Consider the following 17,149-nt stretch of genomic DNA (forward strand, 5'->3'; position numbering starts at 1 on the left):
ACTTTCCAATAGTCCGTATATTTGAAATGAAGAGAAACCAAGTATCATGGACATAAAAAAAAAATTCAAAAGAAATGAAGAGAAACCAAGTATCATGGACATAAAAAAATTCAAAAGAAATGAAAAGAAAAACAAATTGTGTCATAAAAAACTCAAGTGAAATCAAGTTCTCCATGTATTGTATCAAACATCTCACATGGATCCAAAGCCTCTAAACCATATGCACTTAACCAAAGATCTATCAATCCCAACAGTGGATGGTACTCCCATTTATACCAACCATCTTTACTGTTTAAGATAGCGTGCTCTCATTCAGGTATTTGAAATTACTACTCTTGCATATTCTCCGCCATATTTCTGTAAAAGCAAGCTTACAATTGCTTGATATGCGTTGTTTTAAATTGATAGAAAACAAGCATACAATAAAGCAAAGTTTGAGCACATTGGCAACTGGTTCCAAGGTTCATAAAAACTTCAGCCATCGCAAGAAAAAAAGGCAACCTTGATGCTGAGGGATTCTATACTAGAAATAGGGGATTATATATCAATTTGTAGTATTGCAAGAGATTATTTAATGCCACTTTTCATAACTTATTCTAGGGGAAATTTCCTCAAAAAGGAGTAAACCATTCTATTACACCCATTTCTACAAGGTAAGCTATTCAAGTATTATGTACACAGATCTGATACGAAGGCTTTTTGGGAAGAGCTTCTTAGGAAATGTTTCTTACAGATACTGAAGCCCAGATTAATCAAGTTGCAATAGGTTTGAACAAAAACAGGATGCACGTTGATGTACACTATGTAATCCAGTTTGTCCTGCTAATCCAAGAGTGGCTTATTTCTTTGAAATTATGGTTCTATTAATTCTATGGGATTTCATTGGCTAAGAAGTCCTGTCAAGTTCTTGTGTACTGCAAGAAAGGTCAGAAATACGTGGGAGTGACACCTTCAAATAATTTATGTAATTGATATTGCCCCAAGAAAGTGCCTTCAGGCAGGTGATCATGTAACTGTAAATAATTCCATCTAATACCCTAAAAGATGTGAAAATTCTTTGTGCCTTGCAATCTGGATAGTGGTCCCTGATCATGCTTTGAAAAAATCCGAAAATTACAGCTAGTTTTTCTCTGAAATTGCAGAGCATGGGTTTCTTCACCACCATTTCCCAACCATGCAATATTTTGTATTAGGGGCATATCCTGCCCCCTTCATCTGCCTAGACAATGTCAAACGTTGGAAAAAAATCAGTTACTCAGTGTCATCTGTCTTCTGCAAGGAAACCATGAACCTTGTTATTTACCTCAATGAAGCTGCAACCTGGTGTCTTCTTCAGGCACCTGCCTTTCATCATTTTCCTCACTTTTTCTACATCATCCCACCTCCCAGAGGCAGCATAAGTGTTTGAGAGAAATATATAGTGTCCAGTATTTTCAGGCTCCAAGTGAAGAATACATGCTGCCACATGTTCTCCTAGCTCAATATTGCCATGAATTTTGCAGGCACCAAGCAAGGCTCCCCACACACCAACATCAGGTTCTATTGGCATTTTTTCAATGAACTTAAGTGCATCATGTAGATGCCCAGCACGGCCAAGAAGGTCAACCATGCATGCATAGTGCTTCACGTTGGGTGCGATGCAATATTTTTGAGTCATGAAATCAAAGTATTGCCACCCTTCATCCACCAGGCCTGCATGACTGCATGCAGATAAAACAGAAACAAAGGTTGCATGATTTGGCATTACACTAGTTTCCTGCATTTTGGAAAAAAGTTCAAGTGCGTTCTTTCCATGCCCATGCATTCCATACCCCCCAATTATTGCACTCCATGAAACGACATCTCTTTTAGGCATCCTGTCAAATAATTGGTGAGCGATTTTGACATTCCCACATTTGGCATACATGTCTAGGAGAGCCGTACCAACAGAAATATCTGAATCAAATCCACATTTGATTATGTAATCATGGATGCCCTTTCCATGTTGCAGAGCCCCTATATTGGCACAAGCTGACAGAACACTCCCCAAGGTAACTGAGTTAGGTTTCAAACCCGATAGTCGCATTTGGAGAAACAGCGTTAGGGCTTCCATAGAATGTCCATTTTGGGCACTGCATGCAATCATAGCATTCCATGAACCTGTATCTCTTACGTGCATTTCATAAAATAAATGCCATGCCATCTCTGTGTTTCCACACTTAGCGTACATTGCTACGAGAGCATTCCTGACAGAAACATCCGAGTCATATCCATTTCTAGTTATATAATCATGCATCCATTTACCTTGTTGCAGAGCTCGTAAATGGGCACATGCTGACAGCACGCTTACCATGGTAACCGAGTCTGGTATCAAATTTGTCTCCTGCATGCTATGAAATAGTTCCAAGGCCTCATGAAAATGTTCATTATGAACGTACCCTGCAATCATTGCAGTCCAAGAAACCACATCTTTTCTAGATATTCTATCAAACACTTGGTATCCATCATCTAAACTCCCACACTTGGCATACATAGCTATAAGTGAATTCTCCACAGCGACATCCAGCTCAAATCCTCTTCTAATTATGTAACCATGCATCATCTGAGCTTGTTGTAGAGATCCTAAATGGGTACATGCCGGAAGAACACTTAACATGGTTACACGGTCCGGTTTCACCTCCTCCAACTGCATTTGATCAAAGAGAGCAAGGGCCTCAATGGAAAGTTCATTTTGAACATACCCGGCAATCATTGCATTCCATGTAACCACATCCCTTACAGCCATACAATCAAACACTTTACCTGCAATATCTATAAATCTACACTTTGCATACATGGCTACAAGGGAACTACCCACAGAAATATCAGTCTCGAACCCACCTCTAATTATGTAACCATGAATCGCCTTACCTCTCCGCAGAGCACCTAACTCAGCACATACAGGAAGCACGCTGACCATGGTCACCACGTTGGCCTTGACATCTGTCAGCTGCATTTGACGAAATATCTCCAACGCTTCCTCCGCAACTCCATTCTGAAGACAAGCAACAACCATGGCATTCCATGAGGCGGCATCTCTTTCAGACATGTTATCAAACACTTGGCGTGCAAACTCCAATCTCCCACACTTTGCATACATATTTATCAATGCAACACCCACAGCAACATCTGATTCGAAACCCATTCTACCAATATGATAATGAATCTCCTTACCCTCTTGCAGAGCAGTTAGCCCGGCACAAGCCTTGAGCGCAAAGGGAAACGTGAATCTGTCTGGCCATACACCTTCCTGCTGCATTTGGCAATAGAGTGCAAGGGTTTCCTCAAAGAACCCATTCCTGGCATATCCTCTGATGATCGCATTCCACAAGAAGATGTTTCGTTGACATATTTTGTCAAACACTTGGCGTGCATTCTCCAGCCTACCAAACAACGAATACAATCCCACAATCTTGGTTCCTAAGAAGATATTCTGATCCAATCCAGTTAAGAGAATATGGCCATGCAGTTTCTGAAGAGTTTTGACATGTGTACATGAATTAAGCAGAGAAGAATACAAATATGCATCGGCGTTTGTATGAAGGAAAGTCCATCTGTAAACTAATTTGGGTTCATGTTTTAGTCTTGCTGGTTGATTAATAATACGAAGAGCGAAGCGCATAATGTGATGAATCTGCTTCCACTATGCAATGCTGACCAGCTATATGAATTTGGTTTCTTCTTTTTCATGAATAATTACTGTAGAACTGTGAAAACAATCAAATGTACAGCTCGTAATGAAAGACAATAAACGAATTTGCTTGTACTTACTAACTATCCATGTTAGCAGTGGCGATGAGGTACATTTTCAGTGATAGCAGATTTTAAGTAGATACAGTTTAAGTGGATTTAAACAGTATGTGTTTGCTCCTTGCAAGTTAAGAAGTTTAGAACACCAATTCCGAGCAACGAGAGAAGAGGAGTTTAACGAATGGATGTTTAGATGTGGTCATCTTTATTTTGATGTTTGGCCATTGTTAAGAACGACGTATTGAATTTTGTCGGTTTTTCTATTCATAATTACTAAATTTTTTATTTAGTACCGGGATATGTAAAAAATAAAATAAATAAAAATAATTATATATGTATTTAATTTTTTTTACAAATAAATATATATAATTTTAATATATATATATATTAAATCATAGGGATAGAGTATATATGTTTTTGTAGATTTAGCAATGTCTCTGCGAAGGTGGGTTCTTTGTCTCACAAACAACGGGTTTTATACACCAATTTGGTGTCTCGTTTGGTCATAATCTTAAAATTGGATAATAATAATAATTAAAAGTAGTTATGCATTTTCTTTTTGGATATATAGTAATATTGTAACAAAATCTATTTATAATTGTTTATCAAAAAGTCTATTTGAAAGAAAGAAGAAAGAAATTATTTTAACGTCCACGAGGCTAAAGATAGCCTATGGGGCAGATTGCTTCTTCATCTGCTTGATGTATTCGGGCATTTTTTTGTGAAGCTTTACAATAAATGCTCCCAACTTCTCGACAAACCCCTCGCTAAATAGATTATCCCAAGAGCTAGCTGCCAGCATATCTGCATAACTTCCTATGTTGTCTTTGAAAGCCTCACATTCTAAAATGAAATGTTTTTTTGTTTCCACTTTTCCAGAAGAACAAAAAATGCATACTCTTTCCTCCCACATTTCTTTTGGCATTTTCAACGCCTTGTCTGGTTTGGCCATAATCTTAAAATTGGATAATAATAATAATTAAAAGTAGTTATGCATTTTCTTTTTGGATATATAGTAATATTGTAACAAAATCTATTTATAATTGTTTATCAAAAAGTCTATTTGAAAGAAAGAAGAAAGAAATTATTTTAACGTCCACGAGGCTAAAGATAGCCTATGGGGCAGATTGCTTCTTCATCTGCTTGATGTATTTGGGCATTTTTTTGTGAAGGTTCACAATAAATGCTCCCAACTTCTCGACAAACCCCTCGCTAAATAGATTATCCCAAGAGCTAGCTGCCAGCATATCTGCATAACTTCCTCTGTTGTCTTTGAAAGCCTCACATTCTAAAATGAAATGTTTTTTTGTTTCCACTTTTCCAGAAGAACAAAAAATGCATACTCTTTCCTCCCACATTTCTTTTGGCATTTTCCAACACCTTGTTTCACAGCAGAGTTGATGAGAATTAGTCCTTAACTGAGCAATAAAACTTTTGGCTCTTTAAGTAATATTGGCCTCTATGTATGCTTTTGGTTGATGACTATAAGTGGGATTAAACACTTCAATATAGTATTTTTTTCTTTCTTCCTAGCTTCTTATCCCAAGTACGCTTGTAGAACTTATCCATAACAAAAGTTTTTATCTCTTTGTTGTTTATGGGACACTTGTTCAAACAGCAAATACCCCATTTACTAAACCATTTGTTATTTTGTTGCATCCAAGGTTTTTTTTTTTTTTTTTGCACAATTTGACATTAAAGACAACTTTAGGCCATGTACCCTCTTCCAATTGCTCAATTTTTTTTAAATACTTTATGACTCCCACCTTAGCAATTACTTCAATAGGTGCAACCCATGTTTCACTTAACAAGATAGTATAATGAATTTCACTTTTAATCTTGAATTTGTTTGTAATCAAACACTTCTGAATTTTTTCAATTTGTCTCCATTGCATGTCAGATGTATTGTTGGCCCATAGTTCACAACCATAGAGAATCACTGAAATCACTAGAAGCCCAAAAATAGTATGACTGGTTTTTCAATCCCATAACTCTACCTCTATACACCTATTTTGAAAAGCATAAAATGCTTTCCAACCCCCCAAAGTTCTTTTATTTCTACAACCATCCCAGCTTAGATTTTTGTTGAAGTCAATTCTGAGGTATTTGTAATCCGCAACTTTTTCCAGAATGTTGCCTTCTAAATAGAACTTATGTTGGTTATGTTTTTTTTTAAGAGAAAACCACTACTTTTGTTTTGTTGATATTGACTTGCATCCCCACACTTCTACAAAAATGTTCAAGGGATAATAAGTGCTCTTGCAAACCAAGAGTCGATTTAGCAATCAGAATAAGGTCATCTGTATACAAAAGAAGCCTTATAAATAATAATAGTAACAACCCCGAATTAAAACTTGCAACTAATTAGACCAATTATGTGATTTACAGTCAACACACCTCTATTCAACGAATTAGCATAGAATTTTTGAAAAATATGAGCACAGGCAACTTACCTGTAGCGATGATATTCCTTACTTGTGATTTCGGAGTTGAACGCTATTTGAATCTCGCTAACCGCAACAAAGTTTTGGAGACGAGTCTCCACCCAACCGTAGGCTCAGCTGCATATAATCTTTCTACAATTGGTCACCCCCGAGCCCTCAATCAACGTACTACTGTCAAGGAATCCTTTGTCTCACAACACTTTTCTCCCAAGAGAATGGATGATGGAATGATCTCTCATATTCCTCATCGTCTATTAAATAGACCAAACATTGGAAATGGAATGGCATGCACACATTCCATGTGTCAACATGCAACTTTTATTTCTTTATTTTAAGTTTAACTTAATTTAATAATTCTCTTAATATAATTTTTTTTTTTTATTCCTTTTTACTTTTTGATAACTTTACTTATTTTTACTATTTTTATAGTTTTCTTGATTTAATTATTTCTTATTTTATTTTATTTTTTGTTAACTTTATCTATTTTTACCTATTTATTTTTATTTATTTAGAACTCTACTATTGTTATTTATTTATTATTATATTTTCTTCATTATTTATTATTTATTTACTATTATTATCTTTTCTTTATTGTTTATCATTTATTTTCTTATATTTTAATATCATATTATATGATTTATTATTATTATTATTATTATGGGACATTACAGTTTTCCAGTCCCATAACTCTACCTCTATACACCTATTTTGAAAAGCATAAAATGCTTTCCAACCCCCCAAAGTTATTTTATTTCTACAACCATCCTAGCTTAGATTTTTGTTGAAGTCAATTTCGAGGTATTTGTAATCCGCAACTTCTTCTAGATTGTTGCCTTCAAAGTAGAACTTATGTTGGTTATGTTTTCTTTTTCTAGAGAAAACCACTACTTTCGTTTTGCTGATATTGACTTGGATCCCCACACTTCTACAAAAATGCTCAAGGGATAATAAGTGCTCTTGCAAACCAAGAGCCGATTTAGCAATCAGAATAAGGTTGTCTACATACAAAAGAAGCCTTATAACAAACTTGCCCAAATAGATATCATCACCCCCTTGCGAATTTAACCACTCCTCAAGCTTGTTGATATATAAACCAAAAAGGGTAGGAGACAATGGGCAACCTTGCTTGACCCCAATATCACTTCTAAAACTTTCAGAAATGTCTGTTGAAGTTCTAATTTTGACTTTCACCTCTTCATACAGCCTATGCACATCTGCTCTCAAATGTTTAGGAACCCCAAGTTCCTTCATTCTGTGCCAAAGCTTATCCCTAGGAACCATGTCAAACGCTTTTCTAAATTCAACAAAGCAACAAAAGACTTCTTCCTTTTTCTCCCAAACTTCTTCAATGATATGTCTTAAAGTTATACAATGATCAACTATGGAATGTTTAGGTCTAAAACCTGCTTGCCCTTTAGCATGCTTATCTCTTTCTTCTGCCTACTTGCTAATTTTATTATCTAGCATGCTTCCAAATAACTTTGCAAACAAAGGGTTTATCATGATGGTCCTATAATTGGAGGGATTATTGACGTCGTTGCTCTTGAAAAGAGGTATTGCTAGACTAGCTGTCCCATCTGTGGGGAGCCCCTGTTATATGATGTTGTTGAAATTTTTTGTAATGTGAGGTGCAAGGATCGTTGAACCCCATTTTAGGTATTTTTCTTGGAGTTCAGCTAAGTCTTTTGCTTTTCCAACACCCAACTTCTTGATACCCATCTCTACCTCTTGCACTGTGAAGAGTTCAGTATCAGTGTTGACCAAGAGGGGAGGGTCAACCTTGGGATCTTGCTCATAGAGTTGTCTTGCATAGTCAAACCATTTAAAAGTTGTAATACTATTTCCAATTTGTATCTTTCTCGGTTGGAGCTCCTTCCATCTTAATTTGGAATTATTTTTCCCAAGGAATATTATTTCTTCCCTTCTTGAAACCATGAAATTGATCTTTTTTTGCTTAATAATTGCTTGTACACTTTGAGCTTTATGTTATCCTTGTTTGACTCTTTCCACATTCTCCTTGCCTTTTTGCATTCCTCTTCAAATCAAGCTTTAACCGGAAAGAAATTTATTTCAGACTTCTTAACCTTTTCTCTTTTGCACTTTGCAAGTGTGCATTGATATAAATGTTGTTAATTCATGACTATGAAGGCCATGAATTGTGATTTTCTCATTCTTGAAGAGCCTCTCTAGCGTCATTTTGAAGGTATTACAATTTTCTAGAGTCAAAAGAATTATGCCCTGTGGGAGATTTTGTTGGACATGCTGAATTTTTTTACTCTAATTGTTTCTTTCCAGTCCAAGAGAAACTTAAATAAATTGGCTTTTGATCTAATTTTAAGTCCCACAGCTGATCTCCAATCAAAATTTCCTCCATTTTCTCACACAAACCATGTGAGAAAATTACATAATCTACTACACTTGCTCCATTGTAAGTATTGCAAGTGAAATTACCGAACTTTTTCCATCTAGTTAAGCCATTACAAATGACTAAATCAAAGGCCCCACATAGAGTAAGCAATTGTTCACCAAAAATATTGCAACCCTTGTCCTATGAAATTATTTCCCACTAATGATTACTCTCTTCTGTAAAACAAATAGGGTCACAATCTTATTTATAGCAAAGAATGCTAGCTTGCCTACTTGCAGTCCTAACATTGAAATCACCCACTATAAAGACTTCACCTAGTTGAGAATATGTTGCAATATCCGATTTTAAGGCTGCAAATGGATCTTTCTGATCAAGCCCTCTACCTTTGTAGATTTTTGAAACTTGCGGCGCAAAATAACATGCTGCAATTCTTATGTGATTACCATTTTTTGATATTTTAAACCAAATGAATTGCTTATTTTAGTCTTCCTTTTCTAACTAAATGAAACGACCTTCTTTATCTCTCACTAAAACCATGATACCCCCTTGCCCTTTGCCATTCCCTGCTGCCTTGTTCCACATTGCCATCTTCTAGTATCCTTCAAATAGAGGTGTCTTGCACCCTTCATGCTCATGTGTTTCTATGAGGCAAATTATGTCTCTATCTTCCGCAATAGGCCCTAACCCAGGTCCTCGTCTCCATGGGTAACCTCTGCAGTTCCAACAAACTAATCTTAAGGAAACTTGGGTATGATTTGATTGTTATTTATTTTGACATGCAAGACTCACATTTGAGTCTTTGTGATCTAGGTGGCTCCAGAGACACATCAGGACAAAGAGGGCTTATGGAAGCTTGAAAATCAAAGTAATCAAAATTATTTTGAACTAGGACCATAGCAAAGATCTCGTCGTCCTGATCGCGGTGATGTGAACGGTTCATCAAACCGAGTCCGTATGCGAAAGTTAGGTGCAGTTAAAGTTCGGTTGACTTTGGTGACTGGGCAGGCTTAAGGAGGCCACAGTTTGGACAAAACCCGACCACCAGATTCCGACCAACCTAGGCCAGATTCCAGGAAAATTTGTGGCCTGGTTAATTTGCCTCCTTCGGTCCTTTTTCAAATTTTTAAAAATGATTATTTTCATTTTAAAATATTAAAAAAAAAAATATTAGGGGTGGCGGGCCACCACCCCTGCCACCCACCAAACTCATTACATATATATATATATATATATATATATATATATATAAATTTAAAAAAAAAAAAATCAAAACCGACGGGTCATGACCCCCGTCGGTTCACCCTCCTAGTTCCACCGTAACCATATTACATATTGGGGTGGGCACGGGCCACCTCCGGTGGACCCAACCCACACACCCGAAACCATACCACATTACAACAAACATCACCAGAAAATATGGTAAGGGTGTCGACGGGGGTCGAACCCGCCCGGCCCACGTGGCCAGCCCCCAAGCAGGTGGCCCCATAAGAACAAACCAAACGACCACCATTAATACATGTACTGTGTACCGAACCAACGGTCAACCCAAATATTCATACGCCCATTAAATGTTGTTACGGGGGCGAGCTGCCCAATGCGGACCCAACCTCCCCCAAATGCATTTTGGTTTCAACATAACACTGTAATGTAATAAAAATAGGGAGGGGCAGGATTTGATCCCCCAACCCCTCCTCAACTATTCTCCTTACTTACCATTGTCCCAACCAACCCCACATGGGTTAATCCGCCCGAAAATTAATATAAAATTTCATTTGCACTGTGCGCCCGGGCAGATGGAGGAGGATAGGAGCAAGCACACAAATCGACGCAGGTGGAACCATCACTGCTGTAGAAACAGGAAGTGGAACCATGATCCTTGAAATTTTCTCGAGGAGATAATTTTTCTCCATGTCAGAATATAGTCGCATTTACAATCTTTTTTCATGGTTTTCCATAGGGATCGCAATGCCGAGTTCGGATTCGCATTTTGAGTTGCATATTTCCAGTCCACCCATGGAGCAGAATCTTTGAGGAATCTAGAGGGAATCTAAAAGATTCCTTGAGCCCCAGATTTCCATTTTCTCAGAATTCATAAATTTGATGGTGCATTCGGATTTTCCATTTGCTCATTTTATTTTTTGGCCACTTTTCTAAGTGGAGTGCAGGTGTCAGCATTCATGTGCGAGCAACCATTTCCATGTGATTCGATGCCATGAGATCGATGGTATGGACAGCTTCAACAGTCTGGCAGCCTCTTCTTCAGATGGCCCCTGGATGTGAGGTATATGCAGTGTGTTCATATACTTCTTTTTGCGATGCAATGAGCTGCATTGATCCTTGTTTGATGTTTGACGAGAGATCTTGTTTCTTGCTTGTTTTCATGATTCCTGCTTGATGTGATGCAAAATCATCTGTGTGATGTACTTGTTGTCATGATTCATCATGTTTTATTTGAGATCCCTTTGTCGTCATGTTGATGGGATACTCATGTTGTCGCCGTGTATGTTTTCATTGAGATCCCTTATATGCCATGTTGGTGGGATGATCATCATGCATGAGTTTTGTGTCATACTGATAGGAGTCTTTTTTATTGAGAGTTCCTATGGCAGAACATCTCTTGGAGCCACTCCCGCCTGAGGGCATTTTCCTTGTATGATAGCGACGTCATCTCTTATGTACATCATCACTATTGACAACACTTAATGCAGCGACCTACACCATCTTGACACCAGGACCCAGAGACGTAGACCCTCCTGGACGAACTCCATTATCAACGGCTTATGTTTTCATGTGTTGATGATTGTCATGTTCCTCTTCTTTACAACATGCAGATATATTCATTTATGTTCTTTTAAAAATGTAATTTAACACATCACGAAAGTAAAAGGTCTTGGAAGGGTCCTTTGTCACACCTGGACCTAGATCAAGTGGTATCGGAGTGGTCTTTGCGTGGATGTGAATTGAAAGCATAAAAAATGGAACGTGCAGTGACAGAGGATGAAAAACCAATGTATGAGACCATGCTCAAAATTTCCAAAAGAGTGGAAATAATATATGAAACTCTACATAAAGAGACAAAGGAAAAGGAGTGATTGCAGCTTCAGTTGCCAACCACGGAAGAGGCCCTGGAAGAAATGAAGCACAACAACCAAAGTCTTCAAACAAAGAACGTCGAATTGAAGATGCGCCTACATGAAGAGAAAGAGGAAAAACATAGTTTGCTACGATAGCTGCAAGCTAAGGACGAGGCCTTAGAAAAGCTGCAGCGTGACCCATGTGAGGTAAAAAGTAATTCTCCAAATTCATGTATGTTTCTTGATGATGATTTCGCTATTTTTGAAAATCATACCATAGGAATTGGCTCCAAACTGTTGAAGAAAATGGGGTATGAAGGAAAAGGCTTAGGCGTTAATGGCCAAGGCATTGTCAACCCCATCAAAATAGAAGAATTACCCCATTAGGCAGGGCTTGGGTACATGAGAAAAGAAGTTGGGGAATGTGTTGAGACAGCTAGCGAATCACCAACAACAGATGATGAGAAGCCCTCATCAGTTCTTTCCAAATCGACAGAGGAGGTAAAAGATGTTGATTTCCTTTCGGTTTCGTCTTCACATAGTATGATTTATGTTGGATATTTGGAGATCCCAATTACAGGGATGAACATGAGGCTCCTTACAAGGACAAGGCGCAAGGAGGAAGAAAAACTTGGTGTTAATAACCAAGGCATAACTCAACCATTCGAGGTGGTGCAGAGACCTCAATTTGCAAGCTTGAGATACGCCAAAGGAGAATGCTCCAAGGTGTCAGATTCTTCCGAGACATCGTCAAAATTGTCAAGGAAAGAAAATGATGGGAACAAATTCCCATCATCCCATGCTAGTTTCCATTATGGAGAAAAAGTTGAGGCAAGCTCTCATCGCCATACTTACACCAGAGACAACAAGGAAAGAATGGCAGCACACAAAAGGATGAGGTATGAAAGACCCTCTCGACAGCAAGGAAAGAAACATGCTAAGAAAATCCGGAGGAAGAAAACCTATTGCAGTCACTGCGACAGAAGTGGCCATCAAAGAGCCACATGTTGGAGGCTCCATCCAAAGCAGCGCCTTAAAGACAAAGTGTCGGTGCATGAACCAGATAAAATGATTGTTCGACAAGCAAAACCACCACAAGGAGGTGACCCATTCACCTTGATAAGTGAAAAATGGTTTCTAAATATGCTAGCTTGTCATGTTCGTGCTTTTGTAAATCATTTGTTGCATTTCAAAATGTAAAAATGATGATGTGTTTTCCATCACTTGTTCAACAATAATGATGTCTAGTCTTATTTTGTGTTGCATGATAAATGATGAAAGTGATGTTGTGTTTTCATCAAAACAATAGTGTTTGGCCTTATGTTTGTAAATCATGTGTTGCAGTGATGATGAGTTTTCCATCACTTGTTGAAGCAACAATGATATGTTGGCCTTGTTTTCATAGCTGGGGTATTGTGTCCATCTTGATGTAAACTTGGCCATCGAGTATGTGTTATAAACTCGTGGCAAGTGTGGGATGCTTGGGTCATTAGTTGGTCATGAAAGTCAAGCATGTAATTTGAAAAACAATGTACTACAAGTTGCAGAAGTAGCAGGTGTCGGCTCATCGCTTAAGGCTCTGAAGAACAAAGGTGAAGTAGATGGAAGCGAGGCCTTTCAGGATGCTTATGACGTAGACAAGGTACAGAAAAGTTGTAGATTATTTTTCATGCTTTTGGAGGACCAAAAGCTCCTCAGTGGGGAGGATTGATCCTGGTGGCTCCACAGACACACACAGGACAAAGAGTGCTGATGGAAGATCGAAAATCAAAGTGATCAGAATGATTTCAAACTAGAACCAGAGCGAAGATCTCATCATCCTGATCACGGTGATGTGAACGGTTTGTCAAACTGAGTCCGTATGTGAAAGTTAGGAGCAGTCAAAGTTCAGTTGACTTTGGTGACTAGGTAAGCTTAAGGAGGCCACAATTTGGACAAAACCCAACGATCGGATTCCGACCAACCTAGGCCAGATTCCGGGCGAATTTGTGGCCTGGTTAATTTGCCTCCTTCGATCCTTTTTCAATTTTTTTAAAAATGACTATTTTCATTTTAAAATATTAAAAAATATATATATTAGCGGTGGCGGGCCACCACCCCTGCCACCCACCAAACTCATTGCATATACATATAAATTTAAAAAAAAAAATCCAGAACCGACGAGCCGTGATCCTTGCCTGTTCACCCTCCTCAACTATTCTCCTTACTTACCATTGTGCCAACCAACCCCACATGGGTTAATCCGCCCGAGAATTAATATAAACTTTCATTTGCACTGTGCGCCCGGGCAGATGGAGGAGGCCAGGAGCGCGCACGCAAATCGATGTAGGTGGAACCATGACTGCTGTAGAAACAGGGAGCGGAACCATGATCCTTGAAATTTTCCTGAAGAGGTAATTTTTCTCCATGTCGGAATATAGTCAAGTTTATAGTCGTTTTTCACGGTTTTCCACAGGGATCGCAATGCCGAGGTCAGATTCACCTTTTGAGTTGCATATTTCCAGTGCATCGATGGAGCAGAATCTTTGAGGAATCTAGGGGGAATCTAAAAGATTCCTTGAGCCCCAGATTTCCATTTTTCATAATTCAGAAATTTGACAGTCAATTTTGCACAATTTGACGCCACAAATATGATGGTGCATTCAGAGTTTCCATTTGCTCATTTCATTTTTTGGCCACTTTTCTAAGTGGAGTGCAGGTGTCAGCATTCATGTGCGAGCAACCATTTCCATGCGATTTGATGCCGTGAGATCAATGGTACGAACAGCTTCAACGGTATGACAACCTCTTTTTCAGATGGCCCCTGGATGTGAGATATATGCAGTGTGTTCATATACTTCTTTTTGCGATGCATTGTGCTGCACTGATCCCTGTTTGATGTTTGACGAGGGATCTTGTTTCTTGCTTGTTTTCATTACTCCTACTTGATGTGATGTAGAATCATCTGTGTGATGTACTTGTTGTCATGATTCATCATGTTTTATTTGAGATCCCTTTGTCATCATGTTGATGGGATACTCATGTTGTTGCCATGTATGTTTGCATTGAGATCCCTTGTATGCCATGTTGGCGGGATGATCATCATGCATGAGTTTTGTGTCATACTGATAGGAGTCTTTTTGACTGAGAGTTCCTGTAGTGGAACATCTCTTGGAGCCACTCCTGTGTGAGGGAATTTTCCTTGTATAATAGTGATGTCATCTCTTATTTACATCATCACTATTGACAACGCTTAATGCAGTGGCCTACACGATCTTGACACCGGGGCCCGGAGACGTAGTCCCTCCCGGACGAACTCCATTATCAACGACTTATGTTTTCATGTGTTGATGATTGTCATGTTCCTCTTCTTTACAACATGCAGATGTATTCATTTATGTTCTTTTTAAAATGCAATTTAACATATCACAAAATTAAAAGGTCTTGGAAAGGTCCTTTGTCACACCTGGACCTAGATCACTTTGTCCCTGCTTTCCCATACTGACCTTGCTTCCTGATTTCCTGTTGAAGAGTTTTTCGTCTCTTCTTTATTACCATCTTTCTACTCTGTTTTGGAAGGAGGTCCAAATCATGCTATCGCAACTTTGCCTTTATAAATCCATGCTCTCTTGCCTTCATCTCTTGCTTCCCTAAACTTTAACATTTCCTCCCTCCTTTCCTCCTGTTGTCTTACAGTTAAATCTTCTTCTAGGAAAAAACAAGAACCCCTCAAGAGATGCTTCTTGCTTAGAACGCAAGTTAGGCATGATGAATTTTATGGGCCTGGCTCTCTCATTGTTAAACTTACCCACCCTCCATGCTTGGCACATTTGTCCTTGCCATAACAACTTGTCTTTCAAGAAGTCTCTTGCAAGGTCAAGAGTACATTCATTTTTCACATAGCCTTTCACCCCTTTAATAATTATGTGTGCTGCTCTATTTTGTCTTTCCTTGTCTTCTCTATCTTGCATGTTGTCAACCTGAATGTTTGTTTCTCCTTCCTTATTAGCATAATTTCTAATAACTTGAGCCCAAGGTTTGGAAAATTTGGTGGAATCTCCTTTCTTTTCTTCTCTTGCTTTCTCTTCATGGTTGTTTATTTGGGCAATGATTTTCCCTTTATCTTGGGATGATTTCGCATTCACCACCTATGTACTTTCCACTATAGACTTCTTTATGTTTTGCACATTCGCCTTCATGCATTGCCATTCTGTCTTCCCTATTTTTGTTGCTTTTAATGGAACTAGTAGCACACATGCTTCAGGAGACATAGAAATCTTCCTAGAGACAGCCTCTGGCTTGATTGTAGACCAGTTCCTAGGACATCTTAGATAGAGGAGTGCATGGAAGATTATCAATGGGGGCTTTCGGTTGCACTCCAATTGTCACAAAGTTTAAAAAAGATAATAAAAGGGGGGCTTGGTTCAATCAGCCTTCATGAAGGTAAACTCAAGCCAATACATGGATCCAAATGTTCAGGGGGTAAATCGGGCCAACCTCAAAGAGGAATGTATGGTTTTGGTGGCCGACACACAACAACATGCAGCTTAATATTGTAGTTGTAGTAAAGGTGAAGAGGAGGAGAGAAAGGAGGGGATTTGATGCATAGGGTTGTAACATAATCCTAAGCAACAATGTCCCGACAGAGGTATGGAAGATTGAAGAGGTGGAATGGTAGAAACAATGGAGCACAAATGAAGGTTTCATGGCATATACCTCATGGGCACATTTGTCACCAAAAGCATAAGTAAGTTGTGCATGTTACAGTTACATAAGTAAATCTGTAGCTAACATAGATTTGCTTATGCTTTTGGTGACAAATGTGCCCATGAGGTATATCCCATGAAACCTTCATTTGCACTCCACTATTTCTATCATTCCATCTATTCAATCTTCCATACCTTTGTCGGGACATTGTTTCTTAAGATTTTGTTACATCCCTATGCATCAAATCCCCTCCTTTCTCTCCTCCTCTTCACCTTTACTACAACTGCAATATTAAGCTGCTTGTTGTTGTGTGTCGGCCACCAGAACTAGACATTCCTCTTTGAGGTTGGCCCGATTTACCCCCTAAACATTTGGATCCATGTATTGGCTTGAGTTTACCTTCATGAAGGTCGATTGAACCAAGCCCCCATTTTATTATCTTTTTTAAACTTCGTGACAATTGGAGTGCAACTGAAATCCCCTATTGATAATCTTCCATGCACTCTTCTATCTAAGATGTCCTAGGCACTAGTATACAATCAACCTAGAGGTTGTCTCTAGGAAGATTTTTATGTATCTCGAAGCACTTGTGCTACGGGTGCCTTTAAAAGCGACAACATCTTTCTGGCATTGTTGTCGGGGAACAGATTAGAATATTTTTCCCTGGGTACGACAAATTTTTACATTCCCTCTATCAAGTGAGCAAGGGAAGTGTGGGTTGAAGATCTCTCACCTTGGCGACTCCACTGTTTCAATCTTATGGTAAACATCTTGGCGACTCCATTGTCCATATCTCTATTTGATCACCC

General features: G+C 38.6%; 1 pseudogene; it reads right to left on the reverse strand.

Moving 5' to 3' along the window:
* Positions 1 to 506: 506 nt before the first annotated feature.
* LOC149224927 (pentatricopeptide repeat-containing protein At3g16610 pseudogene) lies at positions 507 to 3,975 on the reverse strand (annotated as a pseudogene).
* Positions 3,976 to 17,149: the final 13,174 nt, after the last annotated feature.

The sequence above is a fragment of the Pinus tabuliformis genome, chromosome Q (genome assembly GCF_031772625.1).
Source record: "Pinus tabuliformis cultivar Carrire ecotype Pingquan chromosome Q, CPIR1, whole genome shotgun sequence".
Taxonomy (NCBI): domain Eukaryota; kingdom Viridiplantae; phylum Streptophyta; class Pinopsida; order Pinales; family Pinaceae; genus Pinus; species Pinus tabuliformis.